This window comes from Schistocerca nitens, chromosome 8, assembly GCF_023898315.1.
Source record: "Schistocerca nitens isolate TAMUIC-IGC-003100 chromosome 8, iqSchNite1.1, whole genome shotgun sequence".
Lineage (NCBI taxonomy): Eukaryota > Metazoa > Arthropoda > Insecta > Orthoptera > Acrididae > Schistocerca > Schistocerca nitens.
In genome coordinates this window covers 153,399,403-153,415,742 of record NC_064621.1, presented here as the reverse complement: position 1 = coordinate 153,415,742, position 16,340 = coordinate 153,399,403, and the positions used below count along the sequence as shown (strand labels likewise).

Genomic DNA, 16,340 nt, shown 5'->3' with positions numbered 1-16,340 from the left:
TCCTCAATTTAAGGCCGATATTTGATATTAATATACTTCTCTTGGCCAGGAATGCTCTTTTTGCCATTGCTAGTCTGCTTTTAATGTCCCCCTTGCTCCGTCCGTCACTCGTTATTTTACTGCAGATCCTATGTTATGTAAACGAATGTATAGATTGTGATCCAGCTCAGTAAATATGAGTGCTATGTCCTTCCGAAGGCACGGGACGCAGCCCACATAGGAGAATGCCGAGCTGTCTACAGTTCAGGCGCAACATAGTTTAGGTTAAGCTCCGAAGGACTGCATTATGCATCCACCTTACAACACAGCAAAAGTTCCCAAGTGGACATCCGTCTGCTACACGTGAATGTAAGCAGACATTCAGCTCCACGTAGCAGTTGGCACTACAAGTCAGTGAGTACCTCTAGTCAGTCAATATCTCGGGTCATTGCCTCAGCGAGTGTCCCAAAACTCATCCAAAGTCGCCGCCGAGGAGAACTCAAACTGCACATTATACAAGCGATGTTAATCGTCGTTCACTGGATCTAGGACTATATCAAGATTTAAGACAGTTCAGTGCAAGAGAACATTCATTTATATTGGGCCGGCTGCGGTGGCCGAGCGGTTCCAGGCGCTTCAGTCCGGAGCCATGCGACTGCTACGGTCGCAGATTCGAATCCTGCCTCGGGCGTGGATATTTGTGATGTCCTTAGGTTAGTTAGGTTTAAGTAGTTCTAAGTTCTAGGGGACTGATGACCTCAGATGTCCCATAGTCCTCAGAGCCATTTGAGCCATCTATATTGGCGTACACAATCTTCCTACTCCATTAAAGTATTGTAAAACTTCGCATGAATAAATCATTCTAAACTGTTGCTAATTTATGTTTCCTTCTATTTTGCCATACCTGTTGCCTAACTCTGTTTGGCCATGTGACGAAACTGTATATTTTCTGCATGCAAGAAAGGCATCTAGCAACAGCAACTACTTCGGTGGTGGGGGGTTCTCTTCCTGCCAGACTTAGATGTTTGACATCAACGTATTCGGTGAATACAACAGTGAATAAAATTGTTTACTACTTCGTTTGGAGACAAACCAGCTGTAGGCTACAAAAGTGTGTTAGGGAAATGATTTTCTTACAGGTATATCAGTTCAGCTATAGAGATTGGATAACGCAGCAATCACTAACCCTGAAGTAAACTTAGCAGTTAGTGACCATTACTTTAAGCGTGAGTGAGTCTACTTAAGTTCAGGAAGTGAGTTAATTTGTGTTTTTGGGGAATAATAAATTCAGCTATTAATTATTGTTGTCATAAGAACGGTAACAGATCTATGAACTGTATAAATGGGAATTCATTCACTATACGGCAGATAGTCAGAAAAACAGGCAGGTGACAAGTGCTTTCTCCTGTTAGCACCATCTTTCCTGTACGTCGAATCACGGAAGTCGAACCAAGTCACTTACTAATGATACTTCAAATCCATCATTGCAATTATTAAAAAATACCTATTTATTTTACCACACGACTTTCGTTCTATTCATTTAAAACGCCATCAATTCTCAGGAATAATACGTATTTGAAATTGCGGTGCACTTTAAAACAAACCGGTTTAAAAGGTACTGAAGTATGATTTTGGATTAAATATTTCCGCTTACGTCCGAAATTGTCATCTGCACACACATTCTCCAGGCAATCCATCGTGTGGCCTATCCGAAAAGATCAGTGCCCAAACGGAATAATACCTCGAGAATGTGCATACAGACCCAGACCACAAGACACAAATGTAAGCATAAATCTGACAAAAATGCTGTAACTCAAAATAACATTTCAGTATCTTTTGAAACGCAAAACGGAAATCAGACAAAAAAAATCTGTATCTAAGAATCACTATTCACTATTATTTTAAAAGAATTTTTTTACATCTTTAAGCAAACCAAACTATTGTATTTATGGATTCATCCATCACTTGTAAGCAGAACGACTCCGTATTCTAGTTCGAGCAACAAGCAAAGTGCTTTTGGTTCTACTAAAATTGGTTTATTTCGAATCAGTTTTCGACTTATTGTGTCATCGTCATGAAAGAACTGACTAGCACCCACAATAGGCACTAGTGTGCAGGAAACCAAACCTTAAAAACAAAGACAATATCAACAGACGCAGGATCTTTGGTCATGACATTAAATGAGAAATGTAAAATCAACAGCTAACAGTTTGTGTTATGCAACAAACATGTTAAATTGCAGTGTTAAATTGCAATCTAGAAGACTGATAGTTTAGAATACAGCGAACGTAACGAAAACACACAATATTTAAACATACAATCTGTGTGAATGTAAAATTAACTGTTGTAAGAAATAACAAAGTAAGGTATGATGACAATTCCATCATAACATATGGTTGTGGAGATTGATGTGGCCATTGGGACGGAGGTCAGGGTTTGTGTGACTGGTTGAGTGGACCATGTGAAACTGGAGAGTGGGATGTAATCAGGTGTAATTGATCGTTCAGAACCAGGTATGTCTCGTGTGCTAAATTGTTATACACGTTAAGTGCTTCTAAGAGAATACTTTTTTTTTCCTTTTTTTGGGTATATGTAACATTTTTGTGTTGTATTTGTACCTATGAAATTCCCTCAGCGCATGTGAGGCAAACATGGAGTCTCACTTATGTAATTTTTAGCTACGTCCAGTCTAAATCAGTCTAGCTCAGTGGTAGTCAATCTGGTTCCTACCAAGCACTAATGGGCGTTCCAGCTTTCATGGTGACCACTCATTAAAAAAATTGACATTAACTATTTGGTAAGTAGTTGTTATTGTATGTTTTAACTTGCAGTAACTCTGATTTACAAATCCTGTAAAGTAAAGTGACTTCCCTTATTTATAAATCACCATTCAGGAGGAACAAGTGGGTAGTCAGAAAATTTTACTGCTAAGAAATGGGCGGTACTCCTGCTGCAGCCTTACCTGTTCGACCCTATATAATTTGCTACTACAGTGCAAATGAATTTACAAACAGCAGTATTACTTAACAAATCTGTTTTAGTCTTGCTGTTGAATAACGAATGGGCTTTGGCGTCTCTTAGATAAAATGAATTTTATATATATAGCATTCCGTCTTCAGGCCACAAGTGGCCCATCGGGACTATCCGACCGCCGTGTCATCCTCAGCTGGGGATGCGGAGAGGATGGGCGTGTGGTCAGCACGCCGCTATCCCGGTCGTTATGATGGTTTTATTTGACCGGAGCCGCTACTATTTGGTCGAGTAGCTGCTCAATTGGTATCACGAGGCTGAGTGCACCCCGAAAAATGGCAACAGTGCATGGCAGCTCGGATGGTCACCCATCCAAGTACCGGCCACGCCCGAGAGTGCTTAACTTCGGTGATCTGACGGGAACCGGTGTACCCACTGCGGCAAGGCCGTTGCCTAAAATGAATTTTAGTAGTTTTATATTTTTTATTCCAGTTACGGAGCACAATTTTTTATTAATATATCGGGTTACTAATTTCGGTCAGTAATAAACATTTTCAGAGCAGAATGCACACAATTTGCTTATCATACCGATTCGACGTGTGTAAAAGTAGTACAGTCACTATAATATAAAATTTAAGTTCCACATGCACAGTTGTGACTGACATACCGAATATATGAAGAATCTTCGTAGCATAATAAGTTTCTTCATAGAGCCAGCATGCGTTTTACGACTGTGCATATGGTACATAAATTTATATCTATACGTCGAAGCTTATTGTGACTGTATTATTTTAACACATCCCGACTGGATATGATAAGCAAACAGTATGTACTCGGCTCTGGAGATGGCCATTACCGACTGAAATTAGTAACCTGATACATTTTTAAAAAATTGTGGTCCTTAACTGGAATAAAAAATATATAAAAAAATTCCTGGATCACTGGGAAAATTTTGATGCAGCTATGTTTGCAACTCCGAAAGTTCAGTAGTGCAAGATTTGAGACTATTGGCTAATTTGTTGAATGGCTTCCCTAATTACGGTACAGTATGCAAGTTTTTAGTTCTGGATTTTACTGCAGAGTGTGATAAAGATAGAATTAAATCTTTCTTATTTATTTCTTCTGTAGAATGTCGTCAACTAGCTCAGGATTATACCCATTGTTCTCTACAATACATTTTATTGTTCCATTTGGATATCCCGTTTCGACGTTCGCACGGATGTGACACGACACGCATGGAATGGAAGGTAGCTTGTTTGTGTGTTACTGGATGTTGTGAAGAAGAAGGTATTACACTATGTGTTGTAGTCGGTTTTCTGTGAATTTAGAAACCATATGTGACCGTTTTAAGCCTGGCTTAAAACCCAAGAAATTTATAGACTTTTTAGAAAAGAATTAAAATTATGTTTAACTGTAGACAACGCGGAGCATGTTTTGAGCATCCGTTCTCCTGTATGACGGTATACCTGGACACGACCATGGACTTGGTGTAACAACAGACACTGATTCATCGGAACAGGCAACACGTTTTCACTGATGCACGGTCTAGTCTCGATCGTTCAGTGCCCACCGCTGTCGTAATTGACGATGTCATTTGGTCAACATGTGAGCACACAGTGGCTGTCTGCTCTGCCAAGTCCCACGTTCAACAATCTCCGTTAAGCGGTGTGCTCCGAAACACATGTGACTACACCAGCGTTGCACTCCGTCGTCGAATCTGCCACAGATGGCCGCCTGTCCTGCTTAACAGAGCGGGCAAGTCTCCGAAAGTCACGCACTGTGACGAGACGTAGACTACCAGCGCCTTGTCGCCTTCGCCTGGCTTCACAGTCGTTTCAAAGATGCTAACGACAGTAGCACGCGAACATTCTCGCTCGTTTCCAGGCGCGGGGCCATAAAACTCCGCCCCTTTGTCAAAGTCTCATATGTTACTGGGTTTCCCCGTTCGCGGCGAGTATCGTCGCTAAGCGATTCCCCATTTGCCGCTGCTCCACCTACACACTTTCTTTACTGCGTCACGTTCTCGCAACGCCTTCAAGCGGCGTTCAGTCTCGCGTTGGGCAGTAGTTATAATTCGATGGCACTGCAAACGTCATAATGTCTTTAGTGTGCGACCACGTGATGTTGGTTCCTTGATGGCTTTGACAATCGTCATGGCACTTTATGCGGTTTAAGAGTGCTTCTTTTCTCACTAGGAAACATTTTTTTTAAGGGCACCATGGAGATTATGATTTTCAAATGATTTTTTCGGTGACGGATTAAATATTGTTTTTTGAACCTTTGGCAGCGTATTGGAATTCATTCCTTGCGGTACGCCGGCCGCTGTGGATGAGCTGTTCTAGCCGCTTCAGTCGGTAACCGCGCTGCTGCTACGGTTAAGGTTCGAATCCTGGCTCGTGCATGGATGTGTGTGATGTCCTTAGGTTAGTTAGGTTTAAGTAGTTCTAAGTCTAGAGGACTGATGACCTCAGATGTTAAGTCCCATAGTGCTTTGAACCATTTGAATCTTGCGGTACTCGGTTCTTGCTCTTGCTTTATTGTGGCGGCCACCCTTAACGTAAGGATTTACGAGATTATCGGTGATCTTCCCGCCATTATTTTCTCATACAATAGCTGTTTCTTCGGGAATTATTTCATTTGCATCGATATGTGATGATGGACGTGCATGTGACTCGGGATCTGTTGTTGTTTGTCATTCTTGTAACTGGTTCAAATGGCTCTGAGCACTATGGGACTTATCTTCTGAGGTCATCAGTCCCCTAGATCTTAGAACCACTTAAACCTAACTAACCTAAGGACATCACACACATCCATGCCCGAGGCAGGATTCGAACCTGCGACCGCAGCAGCAGCGCGGTTACCGACTTTAGTGCCTAGAACCGCTAGGCCACCCAGGCCGTCCATTCTTGTAATTACGCACCTCACATGATGCATCGCCCATAACTGTTGAAGTTTTTGTTTTCGTCGAATATGTGGGCAAAATTAAACATATTACACATACATTTATGTCAAGTATTGGTATAGGTTTATTATATACCAGCTTAGCGCTTGCTGCTTCGGTCGCGTTTATGTAGTCATTAAATAAAAAATAATTTTATAAATATGTATTATACCTACTGAAAAACTAATATATTAAAGATCCTTCTCTTTTACTATGCAATTGTGACAAAGTCGATTTGCTGTCGCGACTATTAAATAGCTAATTAAGGACACAGAAGCATAGTGTTGTCCGAATATACTTCCGACCGAAAAGCAATCCTACTGTCTGGAGTCGAGGTTCTTTTTTACCCCTGCCTTTTGAGTTCTTGTGATATTTCCATAGAAACTTTCAGCTGCTAATACATTGTTCTTCATTTCTAACCGAGAAGTCAAACACCAGTTTCCAAAAGGTTTAGCGTTAAAAATTGTTTAATAAACGAAATACTTTCATACACATTTTCATCCCATATTTCACCTCCTTAGGAACTGAATTTCCAAAAACACTGAAACTTATTTCTTTATTTCAGACCAAATACACTCCTGGAAATTGAAATAAGAACACCGTGAATTCATTGTCCCAGGAAGGGGAAACTTTATTGACACATTCCTGGGGTCAGATACATCACATGATCACACTGACAGAACCACAGGCACATAGACACAGGCAACAGAGCATGCACAATGTCGGCACTAGTACGGTGTATATCCACCTTTCGCAGCAATGCAGGCTGCTATTCTCCCATGGAGACGATCGTAGAGATGCTGGATGTAGTCCTGTGGAACGGCTTGCCATGCCATTTCCACCTGGCGCCTCAGTTGGACCAGCGTTCGTGCTGGACGTGCAGACCGCGTGAGACGACGCTTCATCCAGTCCCAAACATGCTCAATGGGGGACAGATCCGGAGATCTTGCTGGCCAGGGTAGTTGACTTACACCTTCTAGAGCACGTTGGGTGGCACGGGATACATGCGGACGTGCATTGTCCTGTTGGAACAGCAAGTTCCCTTGCCGGTCTAGGAATGGTAGAACGATGGGTTCGATGACGGTTTGGATGTACCGTGCACTATTCAGTGTCCCCTCGACGATCACCAGTGGAGTACGGCCAGTGTAGGAGATCGCTCCCCACACCATGATGCCGGGTGTTGGCCCTGTGTGCCTCGGTCGTATGCAGTCCTGATTGTGGCGCTCACCTGCACGGCGCCAAACACGCATACGACCATCATTGGCACCAAGGCAGAAGCGACTCTCATCGCTGAAGACGACACGTCTCCATTCGTCCCTCCATTCACGCCTGTCGCGACACCACTGGAGGCGGGCTGCACGATGTTGGGGCGTGAGCGGAAGACGGCCTAACGGTGTGCGGGACCGTAGCCCAGCTTCATGGAGACGGTTGCGAATGGTCCTCGCCGATACCCCAGGAGCAACAGTGTCCCTAATTTGCTGGGAAGTGGCGGTGCGGTCCCCTACGGCACTGCGTAGGATCCTACGGTCTTGGCATGCATCCGTGCGTCGCTGCGGTCCGGTCCCAGGTCGACGGGCACGTGCACCTTCCGCCGACCACTGGCGACAACATCGATGTACTGTGGAGACCTCACGCTCTACGTGTTGAGCAATTTGGCGGTACGTCCACCCGGCCTCCCGGATGCCCACTATACGCCCTCGCTCAAAGTCCGTCAACTGCACATACGGTTCACGTCCACGCTGTCGCGGCATGCTACCAGTGTTAAAGACTGCGATGGAGCTCCGTATGCCACGGCAAACTGGCTGACACTGACGGCGGCGGTGCACAAATGCTGCGCAGCTAGCGCCATTTGACGGCCAACACCGCGGTTCCTGGTGTGTCCGCTGTGCCGTGCGTGTGATCATTGCTTGTACAGCCCTCTCGCAGTGTCCGGAGCAAGTATGGTGGGTCTGACACACCGGTGTCAATGTGTTCTTTTTTCCATTTCCAGGAGTGTACAAATTTTCATGGATTGAGCTTAAAAAAGGATTTCATAATGAAACGTTACCGCAAAAACTTTCATACTCTATTTCACCTCTTTTGGGGTTGAACTTCCAAAGTTTCTGAAACACGTATTTATTTATTTTTTACTGAGAAAACAAATACCAATTTTCGTAGTTCCAGCTTTAAAATTGTCTTAGTAGCGACATACTTTCAAAAAATCTTTCATCGCCTATTTCATCCCCTTAGGAGTTAAATTTCGAAAAGTCCTTTATAAAGATTGCTTACAGTATAAGATCATCACCCTCTCCAAATTTCAACTTTCTATCCTATCCTTAGCGGTTTGGGCTGGCGATGATGTGTCAGTAAATCAGTCACGACATGTAAAGATAAATTTCGCAAGAATGTCAGACTTTGGAAAACACCCACAGCCGTGTCGCATTGTTTATCAACGTTGTCAGTACCGCTTAACGACATTTCTGTTATTACGGTTATTATTGTTTCTTATGCGACCCCTGCTCCCCCTCTAAGATATGACATAAAGAATTTCTTTCCTCTCCCGGCCTTAAAATAAAGTTCCATTTTCTTTTGTGTATGGAACACCGATAGTTATGGTTTATGTTAATAATGCATTCATGTCCTTCTACTGCACAGGTATTAATTGTGTTTTAAATTTAGCATCATGCAATTCAATTTTCGTATTTCTGACGCACAATAACGTTCACTGTAAAGTAATAACGTGTTTTATAATGTAATATGTATAGCTTGCAATTATAATAATTATGGTTGGAATACCTGTTTCACATTAAAATAATAAATGAAATCATATTCCATACATGCCGTTCACTTCAGCCATCTGGTGGCCGAACATGTTTACCTTGTAATACAACGCGCGGTGAGAGCCAGTTTGGCATTTGATGTTGAGGAAGAGATAACTTTCACTAGGTATTACGTATCCACAAGGGATGTTATTCTACTCATGCGTCACCACAATTACTCCAAACACTGTTATTTTATAAAATGTCTGTTCCATGCATTTTAACATTAGTTGTTTGTATTACACCTCTATCTGATGACGCAGTTAAAGCGAAACGCATCATAAGGATTGTAACAAAAGGATTTAGTGGCCAAGGCAAGAGTGTATTATTAACCCAAACATGGGCGCACACTCACTGAAATGCTTTAAATCCAAAGTAATTAAAGAGATTATAATGGTTTGGCTCAGTGTTCTTCTGCTGACTGACAAGGAACCCCTTGAGTGCGAGGTCGTAATAGGTCAATGACGTTTACGGCAACCAACACCCCACATATTGTCTACCACGCAACCACAAAATCGGCTGATATTGGCAACACGAGGCGGGACTGGAGGTACGTAATACTGAACGCGGCATGAGACTGTTCAAATGGCTCTGAGCACTATGGGAATTAACATCTGTGGTGATCAGTCCCCTAGAACTTAGAACTACTTAAACCTAACTAACCTAAGGACATCACACACATCCATGCCCGAGGCAGGATTCGAACCTGCGACCGTAGCAATGGCGCGGTTGCGGACTGAGCGCCTAGAACCGCTAGACCACCGCGGCCGGCATGAGACTGTGGAGCATAGCTGAATCGCTTAGTCGACAAGTAACGCACAACAGTGCTGCAATGCCAGTGATGTTGATACAAAGCAAAGCAATGGCAACGATAAACAAAGCAAACATTGCATTATATCTACAACAGTTGCCGAAGTTGATATTTTGTCGGAAAGGAACCCAAGGAATTTCGCAGAGTGAAAAAGAAGTGGCAGATGAAATATTAGTGTTTCTGCAAGTTGAGTCAGTGGAATGTATGGTGTCGTATACGCTCGACTTCAAATGGTTCGCCGCGCGGGATTAGCCGAGCGGTCTCAGGCGGTACGGCTGGTCCCGGCGGAGGTTCGAGTCCTCCCTCGGGCATGGGTGTGTGTCTTTGTCCTTGGGATAATTTAGGTTAAGTAGTGTGTAAGCTTAGGGACTGATGACCGTAGAAGTTAAGTCCCATAAGATTTCACACACATTTGAACATTTTTTTTGTTCAAATGGTTCAAATGGCTCTGAGCACTATGGGACTTAACATCTGAGGTCATCAGTCCCCTAGAACTTAGAACTACTTAAACCTAAATAACGTAAGGACATCACACACATCCATGTCTGAGGCAGGATTCGAACCTGCGACCGTAGCAGTCGCGCGGTTCCGGACTGAAGCGCCAAGAACCGCTCGGTCACAGCTATACAGGAGGATTACAATGATGACGATACATAATTAACAAGTGAAAGTGATACTGAAACAAATGTCGAGCTATACAGTTCTTGTCGGACAAGGAGTCACAAATCCCGTCTCCAGTTAAACTTAATGGAGGACAGTCGTTGTCCAGGGAGCGAGTACTAAACATAATTACGAACGTGGAGGATCATCCGCAGCATAGCTAAAAAAAAATAATTATGAACAGATTTCGAATAAGACCGCAGCGATATGACCGTGTAGTGCATACGAAAAAAAAGGATATGTAAAGAAGGACAAGGCGCACTTGTTACAAAAAATTGTGTTTGCGCGTTTCAGTGATGTTCGATACAATCTACAGGATGCGGGTGATAATGACGTACTACTTTATGGAGATGAAATTGCGCGCGGTATACACTACTGGCCATTAAAATTGCTGCACCACGAATATGACGTGCTACAGGTGCGAATTGTAACCGACAGGAAGAAGATGCTGTTATATGCAAATGATTAGCTTTTCAGAGCATTCACACAAGGTTGACGCCGGTGGCGACACCTACAACGTGCTGACATGAGGAAAGTTTCCAACCGATTTCTCATACACAAACAGCAGTTGACCGGCGTTGCCTGGTGAAACGTTGTTGAGATGCCTCGTGTAAAGAGGAGAAATGCGTACCATCACGTTTCCGACTTTGATAAAGGTCGGATTGTAGCCTATCGCGATTGCGGTTTATCGTATCGCGACATTACTGCTCGCGTTGGTCGAGATCCAATGACTGTTAGCAGAATATGGAATTGGTGGGTTCAGGTGGGTAATACGGAACGCCGTGCTGGATACCAACGGCCTCGTATCACTACCAGTCGATATGACAGGCATCTTATCCGCACAGCTGTAACGGATCGTGCAGCCACGTCTCGATCCCTGAGTCAACAGCTGGGGACGTTTGCAGGACAACAACCATCTACACGAACAGTTCGACGACGTTTGCAGCAGCATGGACTATCAGCTCGGAGACCATGGCTGCGGTTACCCTTGACGCTGCATCACAGACAGGGGCGCCTGCGATGGTGTACTCAATGACGAATCTGGGTGCACGAATGGCAAAACGTCATTTTTTCGGATGAATCCAGGTTCTGTTTACAGCATATTGATGGTCGCATTGGTATTTGGCGACATCGCGGTGAACGAACATTGGAAGTGTGTATTCACCATCGCCATACTGGCGTATCACCCGGCGTGATGGTATGGGGTGCCTTTGGTTACACGTCTCGGTCACCTCTTGTTCACATTGACGGCACTTTGAACAGTGGACGTTACATTTCAGATGTGTTACGACCCGTGGCTCTACCCTTCATTCGATCCCTGCGAAACCCTACATTCCAGCAGTATAATGTACGACCGCATGTTGCAGGTCCTGTACAGGCCTTTCTGGATACAGAAAATGTTCGAATGCTGCCCCGGCCAGCACATTCCCCAGATCTCCCACCAACTGAAAACGTCTGGTCAATGGTGTCCGAGCAGCTGGCTTGTCACAATACCCCAGTCACTACGCTTGATGAACTGTGGTAACGTGTTGAAACTCATGGGCAGCTGTACCTGTACACGCCATCCAAGCTCTGTTTGACTCAGTGCCCAGGCGTATCAAGGCCGTTATTACGGCTAGGAGTGGTTCTGGGTACTAATTTCTCAGGATCTATGCACCAAAATTGCGTGAAAATGTAATCACATGTCAGTTCTAGTATAACAAATTTGTCGAATGAATACCCGTTTACCATCTGCATTTCTTCTTAGTGTAGCAATTTTAATGGCCAGTAGTGTAGATTACAGTGATTTCAAGGGAAGGAGGGGATGGTTGCGTAACTTCAAGCAGTGTTAGAGAACTGGAAGTCTTAAGATAACGAAATATCCAACAAAGCGTCAAATTGACGATGCGCAGCAAACTGCGGAAACTGTGTGAAAATTTATAGAAGCGGTAAAAAAACTCATCCTCTTGCTCAGTAAGGAAAGTGTTTTCAACTCCGACGAATCGGAATTCGGAGAGAAAATGCAAATGAAATGAACCCTGATAATTAGAGGTACCAAGAGAGTTGTATCAAGATCAACTAACATCAAAATCTTAACGCATTCGTATACAGTTATGCTGACCGTTGATCTGGATAGCAAATTGACTGGACAGTTATATATTGTGCTGCGACAAGCTAGAGGTGCCCTGCCCCCCACGATTCTTCCTCGGGTGCGTGATCTTGCAAGGGCCGCGGAGAATATTTACGTCACAGCAAGGAAGAGTGTGAAAATGGGCGTAAGACAACTACGGTATGAGCACTGCTTTTGGCCAAAAGCTGGTCTAAATAACACGTCTTCGCTTAATTCCTGGTCTGCGTATAACAATCATACTCCTACAGAGCAAACTATCACTCCTGAAAAGTGTGTGACATCGCAGTTCGCACCGCCTGGAACCACTGGACAAATTCAGTCTCTGCGTGTTTGTTTTTTCGGCGCCCGTAATACATATTATTTCACTATCTACAGCTACACTTTAAAGGATTGACAGTTTCACGATAAGCTCCACTAGAGACTGTTCGGCATTCGAGTGCATGCCATCACATTTCATCAGTTCTCATCACCCCGTTTGACCAATACGTTTAATATGCATTCTGTAAGAGTGGACATCTAGCTGGACGTCCTGCACAGTTTGTAACTCCAGAGGGGTTCGTCTTCGATCTTGATGGTGCGAACTTTTGTGATCACTGTGACACGCCATTTATCATTCGGTGTTCATGGCGCAAGTTAAGGGTCTATTTTGAACATTTCCTCAGTTTCGACGATGTCCATTTTGTAAAGTGCAATACATACATCCCTCATTATGATTTGTACCTCCTTGTATAGGCCGTGTTTGCAGTTAAAATTGTTGGATGTGAGGTCCGCCAGTTATGGAAAACTCCGTTTTTTTCTCAGTACTCAAACATGTTTCGGCACCACTGTGCTATCATCAGTGGGTTTTCGTTTTTATTGATTCTGCAATGTGAACATTTTTGTTAAATGATTATAAAATTATGTGCATTTTTAGTTCAAACAACAGATCTTTTCTTTTTGTGGCCGAGCGGTTCTAGGCGCTTCAATCTGGAAGCGTACGACAGCTACGGTAGTAGGTTCGAATCCTGCCTCGGGCATGGATGTGTGTGATGTCCTTAGTTAGGTTTAAGTAGTTCTAAGTTCTAGGAGACTGATGACCTCAGATGTTAAGTCCCATGGTGCCCAAAGCCATTTGAACCATTTTTCTTTTTGTAAATACCTTTACATTTGGTGTGCACGAATTTTCTGAATCACTTGTGTTAATTACTACAGGTAGCTTGTCATCTGCAATCAAACGATGTTCATGAGAATTTTTTTTTGCTGGGAGTTAACCTATCTTCTAGGTTGTAATTCATCTTTTCGCGATGTTTTCGCGCCTACATTCGTTTTTACTTACATTTTCGTGTGGCAAGTACTTCCATTCTCCGCATAATGCTGAGGTGTTGTGTTGCACACGTAACTATAACAAGTATTTTTCACAAATAACGTAGTAAAACACTTTTCACTTCACCAGAATACGGTGTGATTGTGGCTTGTTATGTGTCCCAGCCCAGTCAGTGTTCATTTTTTCACCAGAGAGTTCGGCGCCAAATTTTAATTTTGTTTGCATTTTATTTGTGTGTGTGTGTGTTTTCTGTGCGCTTCTTGGCTGTGTGCGTTGACTTTTATATGGTATTACTTTTGTGTGTAAGTGGCGCGTTTTTGCAGATTTTAGTTTATCTATTGTTCGTGTATGTGTGTGTGTGTGTGTGTGTGTGTGTGTGTGTGTGTGTGTGTGTGTGTGTGCGTGTGTGCGTGCGTGTGTGTGTGTGTGTGTGTGTGTGTGTGTGTGTGTGTGGACTTTATCCGTTTGTGCTGTTTTTATTTGTAAAATTCCTTTAATGTGTTAAATAGTGTGCCCTTGCAGAGTGTAGTGTATTCGTTTAAGACCTGTTTTCCTTCTGCTATTGCCTTGTGTATATGGAAGTTTTCCTCAATGGTCAGTTTGCTTTATAGGCTGTGGTTGTCTTTTAGTATTCTTAGGTCTGTTTCTATTGTGGTTGGGTGGTGACTGTTGGCTACAAGGTGGTCAGCAAACGTGCTATGGGAGCTGTTACCTTTTAAAGCTCTGAGATGTTCTGAATATCTTGTTTTGAAGTTTCTGCACGTTTGTCCTATGTACACTGACTGGCAAGTGTTGCATGTGAGTTCATATATTCCTGATCTGTTAAATTGCCACGCGAAAACGTAAGTATAAACGAACATAGGCGCGAAAACATCGCGAAAAGCTGAATTACATCATAGAAGGTAAGTTAACTCCCAGCAAAAAAATTTCTCATCAACATCGTTTGGTTGCAGATGACAAGCTACCTGTAGTAATTAACACAAAAGTGATCCAGAAAATTCATGCACACTATATGTAAAAGGTATTTACAAAAAGAAACGATCTGTGGTTTGAACTAAAAATGCACATAATTTTATAATCATTTAACAGAAAAGTTCACATTGCAGAATAAATAAAAATTAAAACCCACTGATGATGGCACAGTGGTGCCGAAACATGTTTGGGTACTGAGACACACTGATAAACAAAGTAAGAGCCTACGGAATATCAGACCAGCTGTGTGGCTGGATTGAAGAGTTTTTAGCAAACAGAACACAGCATGTTGTTATCAATGGAGAGACGTCTACAGGCGTTAAAGTAACCTCTGGCGTGCCACAGGGGAGTGTTATGGGACCATTGCTTTTCACAATATATATAAATGACCTAGTAGATAGTGTCGGAAGTTCCATGCGGCTTTTCGCGGATGATGCTGTAGTATACAGAGAAGTTGCACCATTAGAAAATTGTAGCGAAATGCAGGAAGATCTGCAGCGGATAGGCACTTGGTGCAGGGAGTGGCAACTGTCCCTTAACATAGACAAATGTAATGTATTGCGAATACATAGAAAGAAGGATCCTTTATTGTATGATTATATGATAGCGGAACAAACACTGGTAGCAGTTACTTCTGTAAAATGTCTGGGAGTATGCGTGCGGAACGATTTGAAGTGGAATGATCATATAAAATTAATTGTTGGTAAGGCGGGTACCAGGTTGAGATTCATTGGGAGAGTCCTTAGAAAATGTAGTCCATCAACAAAGGAGGTGGCTTACAAAACACTCGTTCGATCTATACTTGAGTATTGCTCATCAGTGTGGGATCTGTACCACATAGGGTTGACGGAGGAGATAGAGAAGATCCAAAGAAGAGCGGCGCGTTTCGTCACAGGGTTATTTGGTAACCGCGATAGCGTTACCGAGATGTTTAGCAAACTCAAGTGGCAGACTCGGCAAGAGAGGCGCTCTGCATCGCGGTATAGCTTGCTCGCCAGGTTTCGAGAGGGTGCGTTTCTGGATGAGGTATCGAATATATTGCTTCCCCCTACTTATACCTCCCGAGGAGAACACGAATGTAAAATTAGAGAGATTAGAGCGCGCACGGAGGCTTTCAGACAGTCGTTCTTCCCGCGAACCATACGCGACTGGAACAGGAAAGGGAGGTAATGACAGTGGCACGTAAAGTGCCCTCCGCCACACACCGTTGGGTGGCTTGCGGAGAATAAATGTAGATGTAGATGAAAAACGTCGTTTTGCATAACTGGCGGACCTCACACCAACAATACATACATCCAAAAATCAAATGGCTCTGAGCACTACGGGACTTAACTTCTGAGGTCATCAGTCCACTAGAACTTAGGACTAGTTAAACCTAACTAACCTAAGGACATCACACACATCCATGCCCGAGGCAGGATTCGAACCTGCGACCGTAGCGATCGCGCGGTTCCAGACCGAGGCGCCTAGAACCGTTCGGCCTCTCCGGCCGGCAATACATACAACCCTTTGACGTCCCGGACACTTATCTGCTGTCACCCTCCTGATGCATATGGTGAGTCATTAGCAGGTAATATTTTTCCTGTCATAATTGTTAACACAACACTTCAGACGAGCCTTACCAGAGGTTGGTCCGCAGCTCGTGGTCGTGCGGTACCGTTCTCGCTTCCCACGCCCGGGATTTTCTCTGCCTCGTGATGACTGGCTGTTGTGTGCTGTCCTTAGGTTAGTTAGGTTTAAGTAGTTCTAAGTTCTAGTGGACTGATGACCATAGATGTTAAGTCCCATAGTGCTCA

General features: G+C 43.6%; 1 protein-coding gene and 1 pseudogene across 1 annotated transcript in view; both read right to left on the bottom strand.

Moving 5' to 3' along the window:
* Positions 1-16,340, bottom strand: part of LOC126198677 (polyamine-transporting ATPase 13A3-like) — a 452,249-nt gene that overhangs the window by 141,281 nt on the left and 294,628 nt on the right. The window lies entirely within an intron of this gene.
* LOC126199815 (5S ribosomal RNA) lies at positions 3,286-3,403 on the bottom strand (annotated as a pseudogene).